Below are 22,269 nucleotides of genomic sequence, written 5' to 3' on the forward strand. Positions count from 1 at the left end.
CTTAGTGACACTGGTGGTGTAGCTTGGTAGTGGAGCACTTGCCTAGCATGCAAAAGGCCCCGAGTTCAAACTCCAGCACATTGGAAAAAAAAATTAAAAACAGAGGTCTCCCTGAAAATGATTCTATACTAGTCCAGCACACCACACAGGCCCCAAACAGAAAGCCGAAACAGCAAAGACGACACTGTGCGCTCCCCAGCCTCCTACCAAGTGCGTACAGGCTTACACACGGAGACATAAACTGGAAGTTATGGTGGGCTCTCCCTTCCCTTCCTTTTACTCTGAAACTTGGAAGCTTGCTTCCCCACCCCCTGTCTCCAGTACACATCTGCAGCCACTTGGCATGTGGCCCCCTTCCTTCATGCTGCTTTCACCTCTGTAACATGAGCATGTGACCCCAGAAGAACAAATATGCTTGGTCACAGGGGCCTCATCTAGAGAGTGACAATGAGGCAGTTGCTGTCCCCGGGGAGGAGGGGCCTCCTTCATTAGACGTGCCTGTGCCCTTCCGAAGGCTTTCATTAATATTGCGAAGGTATGAGTGATGTTCCCCCATTTTCTTGGCTTTGTGAAGCAGCGGTCTTGCTAAAAGGGGCTGAGGCCATTTCTACAGTGCTTTTGAGGAGTGTGTTTGCAGTGTGAACTACATACTAAGCTGCCTTTACCAACACACGTGAATTACACACTAAGCTGCCTTTACCAACACACGTGAACTACATACTAAGCTGCCTTTACCAACACACATGAACTACACACTAAGCTGCCTTTACCAACACACGTGAACTACATACTAAGCTGCCTTTACCAACACATGTGTTCCAACAAGAAGAGTTAGAAATCAGAGAGGAAATAAATACTTATGAAATTGCTTTTATGTTTTTTGTCCAAGTAGCGAGAGCAGATACAATTCCAAGCATGTTATGATGCTGTACCAGTTGGACCCTGGCCCAGGCAGCCATGATTTCACAAGGCAACAGGCCACTAAGACAGTGTTGGCCTCAGGTCCCCACTCTGAGCCTCTGGGGACAGAGGGTGGGCTGCCACGTCAGCCTACTGATCCGTGGCTTTCCAATGCTCAAACCCCACCCTCACAACCTTTCTCCATTTGCTGTAGGCCCCAGCCTCAGCCTCTCTCCTCTCCATGTGGTCCCTTCTCTACCTGCTTCCTCTGTATGGGCGTCTTCTAAACCTCACTATGGAGGCCACAATTCAGACTCCAACCTACTGCAGCTTACTGTCCTTATGGTAGGGTGCACAAGCCCTTTTCTGGGAGGCTAGGCAGCAAAGGACGAGACACACAGGGTACCCTACCTCTGGGCTCATAGCAACTGAATAGCTCTGAGCCTTGATTTCCAGACAGACATTTCTACCTTCCACAGCAACAAGCCAGGAGCCGAGTGTTTTCAAATGTAGCCCGGAGCCCCTGTCAAATGTGTAATCCATAAATAATTCACTAGCTAGCTTCACAGAGTAGATTTGGTTTGAGGCAATGAGCCCTTGAACACTGTAGCAGACAGATTTATAAGGCTCAGGCAGGCACAATACCCCAGGTGTCACTGTGCTTGGAAACTTCTGGTTTATGGCAACTTGGAGATCTGTGCTTCTGGTTCTTCATTTCTCTAAACACCAGGAAGACACAGGAGCTGCCTCACTGGAGCTATCTGGGCACAAGGAGAAGAACTACCAGCCACCTCCCTCGCAGGGAGGAGGAGAATGGAGTCCCTTCCTGCCACCCTCCCCTTAGTGCACAGAGCTATCAGGCAGGACTCCTCAAGATGGGGTCCTACCAGCAAACATCCCTGGGAAGGACTATGTGATACCAGAGCACATATCATGGCCTCTGGAGCTGGGGACAGGCTCAGCATAGGACAAGAGTGGAGGACTGAGCATTAGCATCATTTCACTTCTTCATCCTGTCTTCATCATTATAAAATGGTGTACACTTGGAAGGGCTGGGCTGGGATCCAACAGGACAATGCCTGATCATACCGCTGAAAATGGTTCAGTGCTTTGCAAACTCACAGCCAAGAAGTGTGGGTACTGATGACCCCAAGCCACTTGGGATGGGCTATTACCAAGCAGCCACTAGAAGCAGCCACTGAAAACATCAGTAATCATGACTGAACATCTATATTCCTATCAGTTTCACAGGAAATAAAATCTAGTGTTTTACAGTCCCCGGGCAAATAACATGTGATGGTATTTATCAGCCAAGTGTGTTTGAAATTAATCACTTGTCTTTGTTCCTACTCCTGGAGAATAAGGGTAAATCTGAAACGGTTTCAGGTTATTAAGGGGGGTATGAAGCCCCCTGTCGACTGGGAATCCCAGGCTCACCACACACAGGCGCTTGTGTGTGCACCGAGGCCCGTGCTCCCTTTGTATATTGATCTCTCTGAGGTTTCTGTGCCAGAAAAGCAGCAGCTGCTTCCCACAGAGGACACATCTGGGAACATCTGTATTTGAATACTAAAGTGCACACAGAAAGCATCACTAGCAAACTATCTGGGCAGAAGAACACAACGGATTCTCTTTCTGCAAGGCAGAAATGAGTGGTGTTCTTGCCAAAGCACAGCTCCCAGCTGCAGGCTCGGGCACTGGGGCCAGCCGTCTGTCGCCCTGACAAGCTTTGTGAGCCCCAGCTAGAGACAGAAACTTCTTTACACTTCAGCCCATCTTCAAGGGTTTCGAGATTGAGACATAAAACAAGATTTAAACTACCCAAACTAGAACCACACAGATGATACAACCGTTGAACACAGCTCTGACGATGTACACGGTTTCCTCATGTCCCCCTTACTGCCTGCGTTTTTCATAAAAAGTGGTTATACTCTGCGCTGTTACCTAAGGAATATTTGGTGTCGTTGCCAATTGATTAACTGCATGTACTTGGGGAAATGGGGATTGTGTTTGCAGCTAGTAGAAGAAATATTGATTTTCGCTTTTACTACCCAAATCCACGTGTATGATATATTCCCTGCCAGCTCACTGCTCACAAACCCTGGGTCCTAAGCTAAGTGCCCAGAGCCCAGCAAACGAACACAGAAACAGGGGCGGGCACTGGAATCACACGTACATCACATATCCGACTGCAAGACTGTACTGTGCACGACAGACCACAGGCGAGACCCAGGGTCGTTCCTCTGTGAGACGGAAATAGGAGTACTCTGTAGAGCTCGGACAGCCCAGGTCAGAGCCTGGCACACAGAAGATGCTTAAGCTTGTACATTTTAGCTTCTTTTTACTCCCACATACTTAGGTTTAGTAATTTCAGAGATGTGTGAAAAGTTGGCCAGGAAATATACCACTAAATCCTCACTGAATCGGCACAACGAGCAAGACAACAGAGGCAGCTTGACCCTGATGGCAGGCAGCACAGTGTCCACTTACCCCTCTGCAAATATCTAAACAGCCACCCTTCATTTAGGGAAGGACTTAGTCACTTGTCCTGTCCCTGTGGCCTAAGAGTACCTGACACAAACAGCTGAGGGAAGATTTGTTTTGGCTTAGGGGTCACAGTGGGTCTGAGGTAAACCATCACAGTGAGGGCGCACTGAATCTGGAGTCCAGAAGCAGAGAGCAAACAGGAAGTGGTGTCGGGCCCACCCCCAGCTTCTTCCAGCTGGGGCTCCACAGTCTCAGGTCACAGCCCCGTAGTTCAGCGCTTAGGAAGTCAGCACAGGAGAATTAAAGCCTCGGTTTAGCCTGAGCTACCCAGCAAACCCTTACTTACAAACCAAAACAACACAGCCGAAGACCTTCAAACAGTTAATGGTTGCTAAACTGTGGTATTTGCAAAAAGACACAGGTGAAACCAGAGACGTACATAACAGTGAAAGAGGCCAGCCTGGGATGGCTCCTTTCCACATTCATTCAGGACCAGGGAAGCTACAGAGTGGAGACATTCCAGGGGACTGTGAGTGGGGGCACATCAGATGCAACACCGGGATTTTAGGGCACTGAAACCATTCCACACGATACAAGAGCAGATATGTGACACTTATGTTTACAACACAGAGTGAGGCCTACTGTAAATGTCAACTTTAGAGAACAATATATCAATGGTGGCTCATCGTTTGTGAGACACATACCATACAGAAGATGTCAATAAAAGGGAAGCAGATGGGAGGTGGCTGTGTGAGAACTCTGTTTCCTCAGTTTTCTGCTCTAAAACAAGACCATTAGGAAGGAAGGAAGGAAGGAAGGAAGGAAGGAAGGAAGGAAGGAAGGAAGGAAGGAAGGAAGGAAGGAAGGAAGGAAGGGATTTCCCCATCATGGGTGGGTGACTAATTTCTAGGAAACAGAAACGCCCCAAACAGAGGCATGAAGCAGATGTGTGTGCTGAGCCTGGGAAAGCAGGTTGGATGAGTCTGTGAGTCTTATCATCATGTGTAACCTGACACGTGAGACAGAGCTGTGTGCAGAGGGGTGTGTAACATCCCTGAAAGTACTAACTAATGGTACCACAGGGCAGGGCAGCGCCATTAGTTAGTACACACGGCAACTCCAGCCCTGGCACCCAGAGTTTAGGCATCTGTACTGCCATACACAGAAGGAAGAACAATAAAGATAATGAGAATAATGGTGACTAAAGCAGCACCTGCTTGTGGTTAGGTACAGTCTGAGCACTGACAGAGGGCAGTCTTTAGGGCTTCTCTCCTTCCCTGCCTGGCTATGCACCTCAACTAGTGAATGTGATGGTCTCCCAGGAAACAGCTAGCACATGTAAGAGCAGGGCACACATCGCCACATCCTGCCTTCCACTGTTACAGATCTAAACTGATCTGCAAGTAAGAAGCACGTCAGTGTGTATAAGACCCCCGGCTGATCTGTAATGAACATGGAGTGGGCACAAAGAAGAAAGCTTTAAGCCACTGAGAAACTGGGATTTCTGATTACCGCATGGCCCGTCAATCCTGACTAATACTCCACTGAGCATAGGTCAGCAACTCTACTTGGCGGGAGCCATCCCCGTAAGAGTCAGCTATGGAAGCGAACTGTCTAGTGGCCTGGTTTTGTGCCAGCGACACAAGCTTCTGCAATGAAATGTTAGCCTTTCGTATAGGAAAACCACATTTGAGAACCAGGCACCTAAGTCACTCTTCACTAATCTTTACAACCTTGTATGAGTTTAGAGTCAAAGGTCAACCTGGTTCCTCCAAGTCATAGGTCTACTTAGGGAGAATCAATAGCTACCCAGACACAGGCTTGGAGACTAAAGACTGAATCTCATTCTTCTGGGCTGTGTTCTAAATGACACATGTCTTATTTATGATTATATGAAAAGCCACCCTGAATCAGCACCAGAGCTGATAAGGTAATTCTTAAGAAGAGCAGATGATGGTCAGGGTGTCCTGGGACAGCCACTTGGTGCTCATGTAAGACACGTAGACAAAAACACAGACATCTTCTCACTCTGTCAGTGACCATCATACCACCAAACAACAGTCCCATGCTGAAAAAAGTAAGTAAGTCTGTCCAGAACTAAGTGCCTCTGCCAGACAGCTGCTGTCCCTTTGTTCTACGGAACATATTAGGAAGGCAGAGGCAGGCAGATCTCTCTGAATTGGAAGCCAGCCTGGTCTACAAAGTGAGTCCAGGACAGCCAAGGCTACACAGAGAAAGCCTGTCTCAAAAAATAAAGTGTCAAGCTGGTAATGCTGTACTTACCTCTTTGTGCCACTGGGAAGCTGATGGTCAGAGCACAGGCCTCCCTTATAACAGACAACTAGAACCTGAGAGTACGTACACACTGTCCTGGCTCCAGCCAGGGAGCTGACCCTAAGCCCTTCATTAAGCCTGAGGCTCCCTTTCACACCCCGTTCCTGCTTCTGCACGTGCTTCATGGATAAAAGTAGACAAGCCAATGAAACACAATCAAAAGCATGACGGACCTAATGGGGAAACGCTTCCTAGATGAGGTGTTGGAGACCTGTGAACAAGAAGCCACGTGGACAGCTAAGCCGTACCATGGAGGCACACAGGCATCAAAAGTCCCTTCCACGCTGCCCGTGTCCTGTGGCTGCTGTCAGGTTTACTCAGTCCAACCAGGCCGTCCCGAACTCTAAAGCTCGGCTCGGAGGAATAGTACACAATTACTGCAAACAGTGCGCGGCTCTGAATGCCTTTCTAGCGCCATACAATGGTTTGCTTGAGTCTACACTCTGAGCTCACAGCGTCATTAGTAATAGTTACGGCTTCTCCATGGTAACCCAGCAGCCAGAGGACTTTCATAAAAATTATTTTTATCCAAATTATATTACGGTTGGAAGAATAATATAATGTCACAAAGATCTATTACCTAGGCGTAAGAGCTTCTATCACAGGTGATGAATTATTTATAATGGCCAGCATTATACTGCAATGTTTTCAAACGAAGGATTTGTAAATGTCCTTTGCAGATGCAAATGAACAGATTAATAAGGAAACAAGCTTTCTGGTGTGAGAAGCCTGGATGACAGATTAGCTATTAAGAGCAATTTATAGGTCATAAGATACGAAAGCTGGCAAGAAACACTGCCACTGTCGGCTCTAGAAACAGTAAAACTGCATCTGGTTTCCCAGGGGTTTCCTGTTAGACATTTTAATTACACCAGAAAACTGCCAGAATTTATAATGATTTCATCTTCAGAAAAGTTGGTGCCCTGTGTAAACTTGAGGCACCACAACCTCGTCCGTGCTGTGTACTGCGTCAGCGCCACTGCTGAGGGTCGACAACTTCTGAACGGCAGAGAGGAGTAACTCCTAGTGTTTCCTCTCTCCTTCTCACCACAGCTGCCTCCGTGGCCAGGCCACAGGCAGGACCTCACGACTGTTCTCTGTAGCTTTTCACTTCGGTGACTGTCAAAGGCGACACCTGGAGCCGTGGAGGCTGTCCGGGAGTAGACTTAGGCAGGGGCAGAGCACCAGGCGGGCGGCCTGCTCCTGGAGGAGCTTCCCATGACAAAGTTCACTCTAGCATGATGTTGTTTTAGTTCCATGCCATCGCTGCCAGACACCCTGCATTTCAGTGGCTATAAAACACTGTTCTGTAGGGGTTGGAATGTAACAGATCACCCTCGGAAGGCAGTATTTACACTGAGTCATAAAACCTGGTGTTGGCAGGACAGGATGTGAGGAGGAATGTGGAGGAAGGCAGATGGAAAACACACGTGTACATGACTGTCCCAGGAAGGCGCAGCTTGTGTACAGATGCTAGAGGAGAACAGGCCTTTAAATTGCGTGGAAAAGAACCCTCAAGGATTCAGAGAGATGTTTTAGAATTAAACAACTGAGAATTCCTGCTTCCACCCGTGAAGGAATGTTAAGCACACCCTCCCCTGGGAAAGGCCAGGTTGTAATGGTTGCTGAGACCCTGTGACTGAGATATAGCCTCCAGGTGCTCGGGGGCAAGGACCTCAGGTCTTTGGATGCTCACTCACTCCAGCAGATTCACCCTCTTTACCCATGGGAAATGATGATTCCAAACCCAGACTTCAGAGCAAGCGACAAGAGGGCTTTAGTGCCAGAGAAGAGGCTTTATACATCACCCAGTCTGCTAGCTTCAAGGGTCACCTGACCACCTAACCATACAGCTTGAAGAACATGGGGTTTGAATAATTGGAGGTATAGTCATTATAGTATTCCTCTGTGGTCCCAGCTATCTGGGAGGCTGAGATAGGATTGCTTGAATCAGGAGTTCAAGACCAGCTTGGGTAGTGTACCAAGGCCCTCAAAATAAACCAAAGTGAAATACCACTGCTCAGGTGGACTTGGGGGCACTTTTCTCTGTAGTAGCCCCAATGGGTACCTAGGGTATCCATGGGACTCTTTAGAGGACTTTGAAAAGCACATGCCAAGAGAATTTCTCAATGTTCTTAGATCCAGGTAGAGGTTGACCATCTTGGATGAGGGTTCCTTAGTGACTAGGTAAGGCAGGACCAGTGCCAGGTCTCCAGTCCCAGCAGGTGGCCCCTCCCAGCCAATCAGCAGGTTGTCATGGCCTTCACTGACTGCTGTGGCTGGCACAAGAAGCAAATCCATGCGCATCCCTCCAGCAACCAGGCACAAGCTCAGTGTTCTCACCTTTTTATCATTTGCCCCCCATTGAGGAGCCCCCATTCAGCAGTCCCTATGTTGTTCAGCATTTGAGATCAGCCCCTGAAATTAGAAGTGCACTAGTTTTTGTTTAACAATTTGTATTTCAATGCTAATTATGTATATACGAAGTTAACCATACTGAGTTAACGTCTGACCATTTTATTCTTAATGATTAATTTTTTTTTCTAATTTTAGTTTGTCAAGTTAGTTTCTCTGTGTAGCCCAGGCTGTCCTGGAACTCATTCTGTAGACCAGTCTGGCCTCACAGAGATCTGCCTGCCTCTGCCTTCTGAGTGCTGGGATTAAAGGTGTACACCATCCCCCTGGCAAATTCAAATATTTTTAAAAAAATAATATGACAATATTAACAATTGAAGTTTGCAATATTAATTTTTAAAATGCCTTGTTTCATTCTCTAAAATACTCAGTGCTTTTCAGTGACAATACAGAGTTAAACTACGATTTTAATCAAACTTTTTACACAACTGCTAACTCTGTCCCCTCAGGGATCTAGGGTGGACAGGGATCAGTCAGAAAGCTTCCTGGGTTCCAGTCTCTTCCCCACAGGACACATTCCCCTGCGAGGCTCACTCTGGCTTTTATGTACAAGCCTGGGAAATGACACCCATTTCATGGGACAATGATGACCACACGCTTAAAGAGCATGGAATTATGCCTGGCACGCAGCGCGCGTTCATTTACTGTGAGCTGTTGTTATACTAAACGCCAACGAAACTGGGTAAATTATCATTTTAGTGTCACGTGTTTATATTAATTTAATCTGCTTTGAACATTTATTTAAAGTGTAAATTAACCAAATCAGTGCTATCCTTCCCTCTCTCATTGTGTCAACTGGAAAATCTGAAAACCATCATTTCCTTGGTGTGACATTTGTCGTCATTTCTTTGGCACATGAGTTATTTGGCAGACAAGCACATAAATGTTCATTTTTTTTTTTTGAAAACCCCAAAGAAGTAAGATACTGTACAAAGGTTTGAAAGTGGAATATAAACATGCTCAATAAAGAAAAACCAAAATTTTAATTTAGACCCTAAACTTGTTTTATTTTAGCTTATCATAAAGTATGTACAATGACATTAAACAGGTTATATTGTTAGATGAATTTTCTAATTACAAGTTTAATCAAATCATTCATCATGTTACTTTAAAACTTGTCTTTCAGTGGTCTGCCTGTTTTTGATTGCTTCAACAGATTTCAGAGGAAATATGTTCTACTATGAAAAAAGAGAGAGACGTGTCTAGCTTTTTTTTTTCCTTTCTGATGCAGGGTCTTACTCTATAGTATTTTTAACTTAACATAGTTAGAAATGGGATGTGCAAGAGGAACCTCCCATGAGACAGAGTGGAACACTCAGAGTCTGGCAGGATGACTGACACAGCAAGTGCTCTGCAAACATCCAGAGATGCACCAGAAGCCATGGAGCTCACATCTGCGTCCCTTGTGGTACGGCCGCCACGGTCGATCCTGCAGCACCAGCACCTTCCCACCCCGATTCTCAAGCAAAATTCAGCTCTTGTTTGTGTTCCTTGTGCTAGAAACAGCTGCTCTGTCTGCACAAGGCTCATGGTTTCTCATCATCCTTTTTTCTACCTACTATCCTCTCTCAGTTGGTTGCATTCTTGTTAAATCTTTGTAATCTTCTCCCTTTGACCTTTGTTTTGTGTATGTGAGCATGAAATAACCAAAGACTAGTGTTACCACTGCAGCATTGCTAGTGTCAATGTAGTGATAGACACTATTCCTTTTCTTAGTCACTGTACCGGGACCCAAGGAGCAGAGCTTGAGACTATGAAAGCATCGGTTTCTGGGTCTGGTGTGTGCCACTCACCAAGGGCTATGCAGACCATGCATCAGAGATCAGAGCTGTTGTCAACTACAGGAACTTTTCAATTTGCAGCTGGAAAGGGGAGGAGCCTATTTACTGACCGAGGCCCATCTCGACTTAGTAAACTCGAAAAAAGTGCAGTGGGAGTTCCGGGCACCCTGTTTTCATGGTCTCAAATCTCCACAGGGACTACCACAAGGCAGAAATGTCTACTCTACCCACCCACCCACTTTTTTTTTAAAAGGAAAAAGGATTAGTTAACTAGCCCAAACTGAACAACAACAACAACAACAAAAGAGACAAGGCAGGGGCGTGAGCTAAGACCTGATAGCAAACAATCCCACACAAGGGATGAGCAGAGGCAAGAGGACAGACAGGTAACCACGCTGTGCACTGGGAAGTGCTTGGAGCCGCTTAACAGACAGGTGTTGCTCATTTTCAGTATCTTATGAAAACGATTCATCAAACTATCACAAACTGGATACACACCTGGAATTTTATTAAGATGGAGCAAAACACAACACCTGCAAGTCCTACTGCATCTTCTCTGAGCAACTTAAAACGCTTACTCCCTCTGCCTGGGCCCGGATATAAAAATCTTGTCTGCAGTCTGCAGGCCATTCGGCCTCCCCACAGGCATCAATGGACATGCACATTATTTGAGTAGTGTTATGTGTGTAGGTAAGCTGTGTATCACTCTTGGGGGTTGGTGTGGTGCTGTGTGTATACAAATGTTAAATTCTGGGCCCCAAGATCTGGTTGCAGTCCGGACAAGGGCATTGTCACATACACTGATCAATGTTGTGTAAGCGTTCCGCCCCAATCGTCTCTGATTTGTCAATAAACAAACTGGACAGCCAATTCTGGGCAGAGGAGATAGACAGGCAGAGCTTCCGTTACTAGTCTTGGGGTCTCAGGTAGGGATCACAAAGTAGGGAGAGGAGAAGGATAAAAGAAGAAGAAGAAAAAGAAAAAGAAGAAGAAGAGATGCAGAGAAAGGACATGGTTAGATGGAGCAGAAACAGCCTAGACAGGACCAATATGGCAAGCAACTTGGGGTGTGTGGCTGAGAAATAGCCAGCTCAGTTTAAAGGATTAGTGTAACAGGATATCTGCCCAGTTATTGAGCCTAAAGCTTGTTAATAAGTCTAATAAGTCTCTGTCTCATTTATTTGGGAGCTAGAGCAGGTGATTAGGAAAGACGTATCCAAAATATAAGCTATCTGTTACATCTGGCAGCTCCCAGGAGGCTGCCCTATTCGTTGCAGTTACACCCACACAGGGACATCCACAGGTGGCTTCCAACCAGCTTAAATGCACCTCCACAAGTGTGTGCTCTCAGGGTTCCATGGAAAGTAAGGTTCCATTCAATGTACCACAGTACTAAACAGGCATCGTGAGAAATCAGTTTTATGGAGGCCTCGGGGTCACTTTCTGAAACATTCTTTAAGGGAGTGGAGTATCTTGCTCTGGGTCAGTGTCGGGAAGAGGGAGGAAATGGCTGGACCACAGGCAGAGGAGGAGCAGCGGGGCAAGGTGATGTGCGGAGGAGGTAAATGATGGCTTCCATGTGGGTGGGCGGGTGCGTCCCTGCTCTACTTGAGCTCCTGAGAGAGCCCATCCCCTGTGAAGTCTATACTGTGTCCTCCTGACCACACCCAGGGTGTATCTCACCTCATTTTAAATATTTCAGAAGAAGGGGAGAGAGGGAGGAAATGAAAGGAAACAGGAGGGTAATGGCATGTTTGTTTGTCCAGTGCGACTCAACTGACAGCAGTGATGTGGTCAGAGTTCAGGAGGAGCAAGCAGAAGGGCTAGGGAACAGGAAGCCAGGAAGCGAGCCTCGGGAGACTCAAACTAATCTGCGTCTAAAAGGGAACACCGAGCGAGCGAAGGTCAGGAAGGGGCAGGTGCTGTACAAACCCTGACCCATCGGGAGGACGGCTGGCAGACGTGAAGGTGGGAAACTGCAGTCCCATGTACAAGCAGCACGGAGTTGTGATTGTACGTGGAGTTCTCTGAAAGGATATTCTTTACGTTTATTATTTTATGTGTGTCAGTGTTTTGCCTGCATCTACGCATGCCACTGTGTGTATGCCTGGTGCCCATAGAGGTCAGGGGGGAGCATCAAATACCCTGGAACTAGAGTTATGGGTAGCTGTGATCCACTGTGTGTGTGCTGAAGACTGAGCTTGAGTGCCCTGCAGGGCAGCATGTGCTCTCAATCACTGAACCATGTCTCCTGTCCCAAAGTCCCCCTCCCAGAATGTCCAGGTGGGCTATGATTCCCCTGGTATGCTTTTTCTAACGTCTTGCCTTCCACGAGATGAACAGTGGTCCTCAAACTTCTCACAAGTGCCATCAGAGAAAGAACCAGAGTGGATGAGGCATTTAACACATGGTGGGTGCTTGAGAGAAATGCATTGATTAGGTCGGCTGGGGTATGTCAAGGACGTACTTCAGGGGCTTGGGAATACGAGCGTGGGAGATGTATTCACCATTGGATTCTCAATAAAATCCTGCACAGCAGTGCTTACTACGCTGTAAAATTCCCCCACTCCGTGAACGCCAGCCTCATTCAGTGGGCAGCCTGCCTCGACAGAGTCTAGGCTGCCATTCTGCATTAAAGAATGTCAGGGTGTTCAGGAATGGTGGTAGAACTGGCTAACGTGGTCCTATTTTCAGTTTATTGAGGGCCCCTTCCCACTCCTATGATGGCGGGCACGACACACACACACATACATTGATACATGAATATCAAGCCCCTGTCTGAGGTTCAGCTGGCAAAAAAATTTCTCCCATTCTCCGGCTGTCTGTTCACTCTAACGGCAGGCTCCTTTGCTGTGCAGACATTTTTAAGTTCATAGAATCTCGTTTATTCTTGGGGCCGTTTCCTGTGCTGTGTCCTGTCCAGGAGGCTCGTGCCTGCACACTGTATCCTGAAATGCACTCCCTAAGCTTTCCCCCGCACTTTCAGCTTTTAAATTAAGGCCTTTGGTACATTTTGAATTGATTTTTGTTCATGGTGAGATGTGGATGGAAATGAAGCTGGCAAGGATGGCCTTGCACAGCGTGGCTCTGCTGCCCACCTCCTAACACCCACCTCATCCCTGGTCAGGCATGAGTCATCCTTTGGGTATGCTTTTAAAAGCAGCATTTATTCTATACCTTAAAAGATAACATTTATTTACTTAGAGTGTGGTATGTGATGTGTGGTGTGTGTGTATGCATGCGTGCCACGGCATGTGTGGAAGTAGAGGGTGACTTTCAGGACTTGTTCCCTCATATCACGTGGGTCCTAGGAATCAAACCCAGGTCATCAGGCTTGGGGTGCAAGCGCCTTTACCTGCTGAGCCATAGCTCCAGCCCTGGTATGAACCATGTCTAAATACAGGTTTATCGGTTTCAAAATATGCCAAAGTCATCTTTAAAAGCATTGTCTATAAGAACCATAAAGAAATAAAACACTGTTCATTAAATGGAAATAAAAACTTGGTTAAAAATCACACAGCTCTTAAAATAATGTCAGAGAGAAAAAAATGGTTAGCTATAAGCAAACATAAGTTACTATTTACTATCTGATTTGAGAGGGGCTTCCTAAGCCTGAAAACAATACAAACCATTAAGAAAAAAAAAAACCCAAAAGATACGCTTATAAAAACTTTAATTTATTTATGTCAAAACATGGAAAATACCACAAAGAAAATTAGATGACAAAACATTTTCCTGGAGAAAAAAGCTGCCATGTGTAAAGGGCCAGGAGCAAGTGTGTATAATTCACTGATAATGTTTTTAAAAACCTCAAAATATGGAAAAATTAATAAAAGAAAATAAGATTTCACTTCACCTTTCAAACACCAAACTATAAGGAATAATTTTGAGCAGTGCTCCGCCACACTGGTGAGGTGGTTCCCAATGCACTGTGGGAGCAGTGAAGCCACCTTACAGAACAAATCCAAAGTCGCAGAAATGTCCTGGGTGGAGTGATTTTCCTTCCAGAATTGAATCCAGTAATTTTGGCTCTGTTGATAGTTTGAGCAGGGGATTCTTGCCTGCAGGGCCCTGTCCCTGTCCTACGCCTCATCTTACACCACCAAAGCCCCTCAAGTCACACTGCCAAAACGGTCTCCAAGGAAAGAGCAATGTTCCCCAGGTGACAACCATTGCTCTTCACAAACAAAAGAATGCAAAGCTGGAAGGCTGTATCAAGACACTGTCGTGACACTGATGGGGAAATGATGAAGCTGTCAAAGGGCTGACTGGACAGCCCTATCACGGACTCTCCCTACCCCCACAGCCACTTAAGACACTGCGTTCAACATGTTCTAGTTTGGTGCTTGCTGCTGTAAGCACCAAAATTTTGCTCGCAGATTGTAGCTCTTGCTCATGAAGGAGTCCAAGAAGATGTGAGGGACTGACAAGGCTGAGTGGAGTGAAGGTGGGGCCTACCCACACGGGCAAGTGGCTCTTGGTGTCAGCACTGACCCAGCAGCAGTGCGGATGCTTGGGCCATCACGGCAGGGCTTGCTCACAGCCAGGCCTGGAAGCAGAAGGAAACGTCTCCCCTCACAGCCACAGCCAGCTGCCGAACGGGAGGGCAGTACATGCAATGATGTTCAGATGAAAGTGTTCTTAGATAGTTCTTTCTTTGCTGGAGATGTGACATAGGTTAAATTTAAAAAGTGGTTTAGTATATATATTCTCACACACACACACACACACACCTTGTGTTTGCAATCTGTACGTGTATGCGTGTGCTCTCTCGTTTGCACTCCCACATGTTCCTGCACTAGTGTGGGTGTGTATGAAGGTCAGAGGTCAGCACTGGGTGTCTTTCTCAATTACTCTCCACCTTGTTTCTGTAAGACAGTCTCTCACTGAACCTGTGCTCACCAATCAGCCACCAAGCTCCAAGCATCTCTGTTTCCCAAGCACTACAATTAAAGGTGAGTGAGTGTTGCCATGCCTGGACTTTTATGTGGGTCCTCATGCTTGTGTGGCCATTTCTACTAGCTCCTCTAATCTTTTTACTTCACACACACACACACACACAAAAAAAACAAAAAAAAACAAAAAAAAACCCAACAACAACAACACACAACCCCAGGATCATTTCTATGGACAACCCAGCAATTCTGACTGCAAACACGCCCACTAGAGAAACACACAGAAACATGCACTAAGCTAAAAGAGTATCAAAAGTCACATAGGGCTGTACCAGGGCCTGATCAGATAGCATATGAGAAGTCCACAGCCTGATATGACTATGTCGATGTGCACGCACACAAGTCTGCACATATGCCTGTCTTTAAAGGCTGTCACTCAGCCAAGATGTAAAGAATCTAGGTTATGTGTGCACATGAGTGTTCCTGTAATAAGATCTGTGGGAGGCTGTGCAACAGGGGCGGTGGGTGATGCTTGGGTGCAGGGGGTTCCTGTCTCCTGTGGGGCATCTGATAGCACCACTGGCATTTGAACCAGATCCTACCAACCAACTCCTATTCTCTCTGGAAGAAGACACACTAAATGGACAGGAGTGAGTAGCACCCCTCTAATAATGGTCACTAGAGGGAAGATGTGGGCGGAGAAAAAACATACATTTGTCTTACCCGGAATGTTCTGAAAGCTTATCATGAGAACATACTCATATTGTTTACATAATTTTTATTTTTTAAAACAAAAGAAATAAAACACATTAAAATAATCACAGTATTTTGAGTGATGAAACTGGCTGATACACTGCTTTCAAATATTAAAATAAAACAAGACTTATTTTTTTAAAGAAAAGGACAATGGACTTTTGAATTAAAAAAAAGAAAAGTTTCAAAAAAAAATTACTAACCAGTGCAAGGACATTGTAGCTGGAGGACTGTGCAGCTATATCTTCTGAGAACTTAGGGTAAAGAAATTAGGAATGCTAGGAATCAAGCCAGGGCCTTGCAGAAGCTAGACAGAGGCTGGAACTCTAAGGGAGACTCGGGTCCAAGACATAGGACTAGCTTCTCAGAGATAGGGCCAATCTAAAGTAAACCCAGTTACGTCTTGCATTCCTATCCAGGCACGCAATGTTTGCACTGTACTTTGAAAGCAGATGTTGATTTCCTTAAAAATATATCTTTCTTTGGCTTACCCACCTCCTCAGTACCTGCCCCATGAGAGAATGAACAGCCACTGGCTCACTGGGTTGGATGGTGCCATCTCACTCTGGAGATGGACATCAGCCAGGAACACACAGGGAGTGACATACAGGACACTTCTGTTGCCACCCAGACTCTTCATTGCAATGACCAGCTGACGCTCACTGAGCATCTGTTATCTGCTTCTAGGCACTGATGAACAGTGGCTGCTTTGATTTCTATCAAGTGCAAGGTGACAGGCCAAGGAAGGCAGAAGACAGGTAAGAACAGAGGGAAAATGCTTACTCCTGCTTAGGGACCAAGGCCAAAGGGGAAGGGCAGAAGCAAGAAAGACCAGGAATTTTCCAGGTACTGAGAAAGCTCACTGCAAGAGAGGCAAGCGATGTGAGCTTCTCTGTGGTGCCAGACACAGCTGAAGCAACAGCTAACACCACACAGGAGATGGCAGCAAGGGAGAAGGGTGTGGCCAGATGCTCACCACCTACAGGTAAGAGGAGTGTGGCCTGACCAGAAGTGTCCTGGGTCTGGTGTACAGGAAATGGTCACATAATGAGAAATGCTCAGGACACAGACCCGCACAGCACTGATACTGAATACAGCCAGATGCCAAGTGTGACAACCTGTTAATACCTACTGTGTGCACAGCAGCACTTGTGTCATATGAAACACTACAGCAACCATGTGAAGATAGATGCCTTCACTTCACAGAATGAGCTGAGTGTAGTGAGTCTGAGAGCGGTGTCCTCAGTGATGGAGAGGGGGAACAGGAGAGATGGGAGGATCCTGCTGGCTTCCTAAATTTATCAAGCTATGAAAGATGTTGAACTTGCAGAAGCATCACTGGTGCAGAGGGACTTGAGTGCTGAGAATGCCACCCAGGCTTCCTACTCAATAATTTTCAGTCTGGTTTTCTTTTTTCATCTTTTTAAGTATTTCTGTTGCAGGGCATTTGATCCCATTGTGAACCCTGAGACTGTGAACTGTAAAACCTTGTATCTTGTTTGGTTTGGTTGAGACCTAGCACACACCCTCAATCTAAGAACTTTCTGTTTATTGTAAACAATTGTGGTTTAGCCAGCCCTATCATACACCTTTAGTCCAAGAGCTTTCTGTACACAGAATCTAATAAAGTTAACCCTAGGCCAAGAGCTGGAGCAAGAAACCAGCTGACAGGAATTAAAGGGTAGGAGGGACTTTGAGTTGGGGGGTGTTTAAGACAGTGTGGAGAAGAAGAAAGAGCTTTTAGCTTAAGCTCTGGCTTTAGCTTAGGCTTCAGCTCCTCAGCTCTCTGGCTCTTTGGGCTTTGAGCTAGCAAATCTTAGGCCTTGGGGTTTTTTGGCCTTTTCCTCTTGGGCTGTCAGCCGAGCTAGTGAGCCTTTTTGGTTTTTGGCTTTTTCCATCTGGATGTGAATTGAGAAGGAAGGTCATCTGGTTACTTTTTCTGCCTCTCTGAGCTAGCAGGTTTTCACCCCAGCATCTACAGCCTGAATCTTTATTGGTAAAATAGAATAGTTGGGATTTTCATTCTTTAATAACAACATTTTGCTGCAAACTAATATAACGATTACCTGTAGCCTATTTTAACATTCTCCCATATTTGCCTTGGAACACTCCCAACCCACTGCTCTGGCAATAAAGGCCACAAATACGTCCCCCCCCCTTTGCTGAGTCATTACTGTAAGAATTTGACGTCTCCCACTCCCCTAAACATTTGGTATAACCACTGTATATTATAGATCTGTAAAATCTGTCATGTCTCTGTATGTTTTCAATTTTTATGTGAATGGTGACATTAAATTGGCCATTCTGCCACTTTAATTTTCTGTTTAAGTGCACATTTGCATGCACCATTGGAAGACGGCAAGATGAGCAGGCAAGCGTGGACCTGGGGTCATGCTCTTCTCTTACATCTCCCAAGAAGTTGCTGAACCTTCCAGAACATTTTCTTTTAAGATGAGGATAAGGATCTACCTTGAAAGACTGTTGGGAGATACAAGATAACATGTCTCTTCATGTTTGCTTGGCACAAAGCAGATATTTGATGAATGCTGTTATCTGCCAGGTATAATAGATAGCAGCTATTTTATGGGAACCTATAACAGTTCATATTTGTCTAGAAAACCAAAGTCTTAGAATGGCTTTAAGGTCCCCAGTGCCTTGACTGTTCATAAACAGGAGCCATGAATGCTTGCAGGTCAACTCTTCACACAGTTATGAACTCTCCTACCCTGCAAGGCTTTTCCGTATTTATTTTAATGGCAGAATTAAACTCCCAATCCTTTAGTCATTACTCAATGCCATTCTATAAGCCTGTGAACACTGCTCTAATGTGCCAAAGTCTTTGAAAGCCTAACCTTGTGCCTAACCTCTACTCTCCCTGTAACCTTTGTGGTCTCATGCAATCCCACTTCAGTTGTGTTTCTGCAAGCTTGATAAGGTGTGGCATTCACCTATCATCCCAGCATTCCAAATGCTGAGTGAGTTCCAGGACAGCCTGGTGTCTGGGGCAAGACCCTGCCTCAAAATCTCAAAATAATAATAATAATAATAATAATAATAATAATAATAAAACAGAGGAGCACCATAGGTAAGTGATAAGAGCTGGTACCATGCTCCGGCTCAAGACCACAGGGCTGTGCTTATACTGCCCCTGCCTTGCTCCTGAGTACCAATGCTGTGCCTCAGTGCACCCTTGACCGTGTATCTGTGTGTTTGCTTAAGGCAGAAGGAACTACAGTTATCCAGTGTCATATTTTTAACGCTTAGTGAATGCCCAAGACTAGTCTCATTCATCAGAATTTCAGCCATTCTTCGTGATTCCTCTCAATGGTCGTTCTCTCATGAAGTCCATGCTGACCTTTCCCTCCCACCATTGCCCACATTCCATGCTGGACAACAGAACATGTGCTGTTGAGCAGAGACAGCAAAGCCTCCATGCATGCGCAAACCCTCTGTGCATAGTGCTGAAGAGACATGTTCACTGTTGGGGGTACCCCTGGGCTAATCCTAGGGGACCCTGTCTGACTGAAGAATGGGGATCAGAACCTTGCCCACAACCTCAGCTGTCCCTGGCCCTTCACATGCAATGGCTCTGGGCTTACACTAACTCTTAGGGAAGGGTCAGACTGTTCCCATTTTCCAGGTGGCCAAGGAATCTTCATCACCATACAGCTTCATCCAAATGAGGTTCATGCTCTTCCTGCTTCATGTGTCTAAGACAATAAATGGTGGCCTGGCTCAGTGCTCCATGACAGTGAGCCCCGCCAAGCACAACGGGGCTCATGGTATTGAACACAAGCCAGTAAATCAAGATGCCTCGGGCACAGCGAACTAGAAACTCATAAAACAATACTTTATCGTTCCCACAGATTCCTGAGCTTTGGTTCTACCATCCCCCCAGAGAAAAGCCCCAATCCATTTGGGATATTAATTATGATAAAAATTTATTAAGGACTCATAAATGCTAGGCGCTACAGGGACCACTTGAAAACACAGCCACGCATCTGTGCTCATTCGGAGAAGATTAAGTGTCTAATGACGAGGGCTCCCGGGAGCAGGAAGCACTGTGCAATGACTCGCACTTTCCCTGTCCCTCTCTCACAACTGTTTATTATTTATTTAGTCTCTCAGATTTCACACCAAACGCCAAAAACTAATATGTGTTCCAGGTAAAATATGACCTCAGCACAGGCTCACAGTAGCTCACTGCCGGCCTCACCCCTCCAGAAAGCCTGTGAAATATTGTCCTCAGCGTTTCACATCCCCCTGCCTCTCTTATGCTGAAACAGAACAGAGAGACTTCACCCTTCCGAGTGAAGATGATGGGGGAGGGCTCTTTTATCCTAACATGGAGGGACTCAGTTCTCATTTACTTCTCTATTTGAACATTTTTTTCCCTTGTGAATGTCCTACCTTGCTCAGAGCCAGAGTCAAGGTGGTACAGCACAGTAATTAATATATGTGAAAAAAACAACAAAATGACATATACCTGAAATCCTGAAGGATCTACACCCGACAGTCCAGTCAAGCTGCCCACATTCCAGGGTCAAGCCATTACATTTTAATAAAGTGGGACTTTCATTGAGTGTGGTCCAAAGGACCAGGAGGAGGAGATTAACACAGAAATACACCAGGCCTGTGAGAGGCTGGTATGAATTAGACTGGAATTGTCAACGATGATGTTAAATGAACAACAGAATGGACAGGTTAGATAAATATATACAAAGAAACCTCTGGAAAGCAATGCTAACTCTGAAATGAAGGTCGGATTTCCTAAGCTAGGGAAGGAACCCACAAGGCCCAGATCCCTTACCCCACTCTCATACATGCATTCCCTTTTCAAACCACAGAGTCATTTATTTCAGTTCAGAGCAAGCTTACAGGAAAATAATCCCCCAGAAGAAGTAGCTCATTGATTTTCATGCTATGACGTCGATTTCCTTCCCCCTGATTCATGGGATGGTTTAAATATCTAAAGAGCAGATGAGGCCTAATGCAGACCCACTGCATAAACCCTAAGCAGCCGTGGGGAGGGATGTGTCTCCCCCAAAGCCCTGGAAGATGACCTGTGGAGCCTAATCTCATGGTATTCTAATTGTGCACCAGGGCAGCTGAGATGCTCTATAATAACTACTAAATAAAAGACAGCATGGATTACAGACCACAGGATGATGATAAACACAGCATCTGAAGAAGGCAGGGGTATCAGAGTTTGGTTAACAAAGGCCTGAGCCCCTTGGCTTTCCTTTATAAAAGGAAATTTCAACTTCCTTTATTCATATGCTGTGAATCCAAGCAGGTTAGAGCCTTGTGGTACTTACAGATCTTCCATTATTTAATTCTGGGGAACAGTGAGGATACACATCTACTTTCTAATGATCTTTTGACTTTAATAAACTTCAATGATAATTACAGAATTTGTACTATGCCAGCAGTAGCCGAGTGCCCAGAGCCAGTGTGAGAGCCCAGTTCATCATGCTCTCAGACCCTAGGCCGTAAAGGGAAATACAGCCCACATGCACAAATCTGCTTAATGTGCCCCTGGTAGTAGATGGATTCTGGTTAGTGCTTTCTCTATTAAATCATTTAAGACCCGAGAGCGGCATTTTGCCTTCAGTGGAACTGGAGTTTCATAAGCTGAAGGGGATTTGAAGTCACTGAGTTCTGGCTACAAGGAGGCCAGAGAAAGACATTCCTGACGAGAGGCAGCTAGCCATTCAATACGTAGGGTTGGTTAAGCCCTTACCACACGGCAGATACAGAGGTGAGGCACCAGGGACACAACGCCTGAGTTCCAAGGGCAGCACCTTGGGCCACTGCTGCAGCCTCGGCCCCCGGAACAACAGTAAGACAGACCATGTGCAGGATGACCACATGAGACATGCTCCCCGAAAGCGTGAGGGAAGCCGGCAGACCCCACACAGACATAGCAGTGCACTGACAGCTGAGGTGAAAGAGGCCCTGATGATCCGGGGATGAAGGAGAAGGACTGGGAGATCACACTTTGACTGGTTCAGTGAGTCGAGGTAAAAGACAGGGAGAAAATGCCTTTAAACAAAGAGTCTGTACTGAACCCTCGTGTGTGAACTTATCAAGTCCAACCTCCTTTTCTGTGAGGTATTTGGGGTAAGCTACCTGGCAGCATACAAGTTAATATTCTAAAGTACAGTCAGGAGTAGGATGTGTTTGCTTCACGTTTGCATATATAATCCCACTGAACTGAGCTTATATGGCTACTTTGGCTTAGGTGATTGCTCCCAAAAGGTTCAGACGTAAAGGTTTGGTCATCAGAGTGGCATTGTGGGAGCTAATGGAGACCTTTGATGGGCAGAGCCTCATGAGAGATGACTGAAGATGTTGTCACCATGACATGCTGTCCTTGCAAAAGGACCAAGCCATGGGACCACCTACCTGTATCTGAACCTCAAACTATAAGTACACTGGCTCGGTACTTCCTTATAGAACCCACAAGGTTGGCTGGAAAGATTCGAAAACCAAAAGCATGAGGCAGTCGGTGAGGAAGGAACACTGGCAGTTTCACCAAGGCCCAGGAGGATCACAGTCATTATCACCCACGTCTTTAGTAGTATCATTTTTATAAATACCAGTTGGTGGAGAGGTTTCACTTAAGCATGGAGAAAAGATACAGAATGTTAACGGGTTTGCCGTGGTTGGCTGCAGCGCATTACCGTTACTGCAGAGAGTAC

General features: G+C 46.0%; 1 protein-coding gene across 3 annotated transcripts in view; it reads right to left on the minus strand.

Annotated features, from left to right (window-relative positions):
* Positions 1-22,269, minus strand: part of Ttc28 (tetratricopeptide repeat domain 28) — a 418,557-nt gene that overhangs the window by 115,740 nt on the left and 280,548 nt on the right. The gene's annotated exons all lie outside the window — the stretch shown is intronic.

The sequence above is a fragment of the Meriones unguiculatus genome, chromosome 4 (genome assembly GCF_030254825.1).
Source record: "Meriones unguiculatus strain TT.TT164.6M chromosome 4, Bangor_MerUng_6.1, whole genome shotgun sequence".
Lineage (NCBI taxonomy): Eukaryota > Metazoa > Chordata > Mammalia > Rodentia > Muridae > Meriones > Meriones unguiculatus.